At 58.4% G+C, this 3041-nt stretch overlaps 1 pseudogene; it reads right to left on the reverse strand.

The window, feature by feature from the left end:
- The window catches only part of LOC143901249 (large subunit ribosomal RNA), a 4783-nt pseudogene extending 2333 nt beyond the window's left edge, over nt 1-2450 (reverse strand).
- Nucleotides 2451-3041: the final 591 nt, after the last annotated feature.

A 3041-nucleotide genomic window follows, 5' to 3' on the forward strand; every position in this document is an offset into this window, starting at 1 on the left:
GATCCGGACACCGCCGCAACTGCGGTGCTCTTCGCGTTCCAAACCCTATCTCCCTGCTAGAGGTTTCCAGGGAACTCGAACGCTTATACAGAAAAGAAACTCTTCCCGGATCTCCCGACGGCGTCTCCAGGTCATTTTGGGTTACCCTGACGAACACACTAACGAGGGCACGAATTGTATGCGGTGCCGCTGCCGGGTTCAGGAATAGGAAACCGGATTCCCTTTCGCCCGACGGGGCGTGTGTCTCTCGTCTCATCAACCTCCAACGGGGTCACACAAACAACCCACACTGTGTGTGTGTTGTGCCCCCCCGTGAGCGCAAACAACAACACTCGAGTATCGTACGCCGTCATTGACATAGAATTTCTCCTAGGGCTTAGAATCGACTGACTCGGTGCAAACGGCTGTTCACACGAAACACCTTCTCACACGTCAGTCCTCCAGGCCTCGCTGGAGTATTTGCTTACTACCACCAAGATTGCACCGACGGCGGCTCCAGGCAGGCTCGCGCCCAGACCCTTCTGCGCACACCGCCGCGACCCCTCCTACTCGTCAGGGCTTCGTGGCGGCGCCGGCGCGGCAGAGAGAGCGAACTCCGAACCACCGGCGCGGACGACCGCCCCCACTTGCCGCTGACGGCCAGAGTATAGGCTCGACGCTTCAGCGCCATCCATTTTCAGGGCTAGTTGCTTCGGCAGGTGAGTTGTTACACACTCTTAGCGGATTCCGACTTCCATGGCCACCGTCCTGTTGTCTTAAGCAACCAACGCCTTTCATGGTGTCCATGAGCGTCGAGTGGGCGCCCTTAACTCTGCGTTTTCTTGGTTCATCCCACAGCGCCAGTTCTGCTTACCAAAAATGGCCCACTTGGCACTCTGATCCGTCAAAAAGATGCTCGTGGCTTCATAATTCAAGAAAGCCAGAGATCTCACCCATTTAAAAGTTTGAGAATAGGTTGAGGTCGTTTCGGCCCCAAGGCCTCTAATTCATTCGCTTTACCAGATGCGACTCGCGCGCGTTCCGTGCGGAACGGCCGAGTGCCAGCTACCTGAGGGAAACTTCGGAGGGAACCAGCTACTAGATGGTTCGATTAGTCTTTCGCCCCTATACCCAGTTCCGACGATCGATTGCACGTCAGAATCGCTACGGACCTCCATCAGGGTTTCCCCTGACTTCGTCCCTGACCAGGCATAGTTCACCATCTTTTCGGGTCCCCAACGTGTACGCTATGGGTGCGCCTCTTCTCGCGATGAGAACGAGACGCCCCCGGGAGTGCGGAGCCGCATCGCGACGCGGGCCCATCCTCCCTCGGTCGACAACCAGGGCCGACCTTCACTTTCATTACGCCTTAGGTATCTAGCTCAAGTCCCAATGACTCGTCGTACATGTTCGACTCCTTGGTCCGTGTTTCAAGACCGGGTCCTAAGAGTACCCAAAGCAGTAGCGTCGCCGACCGGTATCGGTCCCACCCGCCGCCGCCGAACACCCGATGAAGAGGCCCGGGGTTAGAGTGGATGGAACGTTACGCAGGCCTGTCGAAGGTAACCGTACGACCAACCGCGGGCCAGGACCGGTGACGGCACGAGGTCCGTTAGCCTCCGTGTACCGTGGCGCCGCGCTTGCGACGGCCCTCGACGCACAACCAATTAGCGCGACACCACACGCGCTCGCACACCGAGGTGAAAGGGCGCGCGCGAGCGCGTTTCATACGAAAACGTTGCGGCCTGGATAACCTTGAGTTGTACCGCCGGGCAGCCCGGCCAAGCAAACGGGGGTTTTGACGCGTGCCGTTTTACCGACGACGCGTCAGTCACCGCACACCGGGCCGTATAGACCGACACCAGCGGGTCGCGACGTTCTACTAGGGGAGAAGTGCACGACGACGAACGCACGGACGTTCGAACGCACGGCAGCGTGCCCGCGCGCGAGCCGCGAGGACCGCGCGGGACATCGCCCCACCGACGCGAAGCAGCGTCGCTGACGATGAATCTCCCCGTTCGTATCTTTTGGGTTTCTTAGGTTTACCCCTGAACGGTTTCACGTACTCTTGAACTCTCTCTTCAAAGTTCTTTTCAACTTTCCCTTCACGGTACTTGTTCGCTATCGGTCTCGTGGTCGTATTAGCCTTAGATGGAGTTACCACCCGCTTAGAGCTGCACTCTCAAGCAACCCGACTCTAAGGAGAGATCCCTCCCGAGACGCGCACCGGTCGCTACGGCCATGGCACCCTCTGCGGGTAAATGGCCCCATTCAAGCTGGACTTGAACGCGGCGCGACGCTCGGGATAAGCAGACCCTCCCAACACCACATTTCCCGCGGCGGAAACCGCGGGGATTCGGTGCTGGGCTCTTTCCTGTTCGCTCGCCGCTACTAAGGAAATCTAGTTAGTTTCTTTTCTCGCTTAATAATATGCTTAAATTCAGCGGGTAAATCTCGCCTGCTTGAGGTCGTCGAAATCAAAATATATCATATTATACGCACGCGCGACGAGACGCGCCGGTTTCGTCGTCGTCGTTGCGCAACACGACAGGGGGGACAGGATAGACGGTGTTGCGATACGATACACAAACACACCGCGGTCGTTCGACGAGTACACGACGACGGTGCCGGTCCTAACCTCTAAGTTGTTACACAACTTTCGTGGACTCGGTTCACGCGGTCGGCTCGCCCGATACACCGCTACGTGTGTGATCGCGGCGCGACGTGGCGCATCGGCGCCGCGCAAAAAGCCACAGCAGCTCCGAGAGACGAGCGTCTCCGGACGGCGGCGGCGACGGCCTGCGGCGGCGCGACGACACCGTCACGCGCGTTTAACCGCTCAGTCACATCTCTCCCCTATCATTTCGGACGACGCCCAAGTGCGTGGAGACAAACTCGCTCTCTCGTAAAGAGAGAGGAGATCTAGCACAACACTCGTGGCGAACGTCCAACGATTCGCTCGTACGTCCGTACGCGCGTCGAAGCTTCGGGCGCTTATCGCTAAGCGCCGTAGCCGTCGTACGCGCCAAGGGCGCAAGCAGTATGTCGGTATATTGAAACGA

Source organism: Temnothorax americanus, unplaced genomic scaffold (assembly GCF_048541705.1).
Source record: "Temnothorax americanus isolate GAGA-0224 unplaced genomic scaffold, ASM4854170v1 Scaffold326, whole genome shotgun sequence".
NCBI classification, from domain to species: domain Eukaryota; kingdom Metazoa; phylum Arthropoda; class Insecta; order Hymenoptera; family Formicidae; genus Temnothorax; species Temnothorax americanus.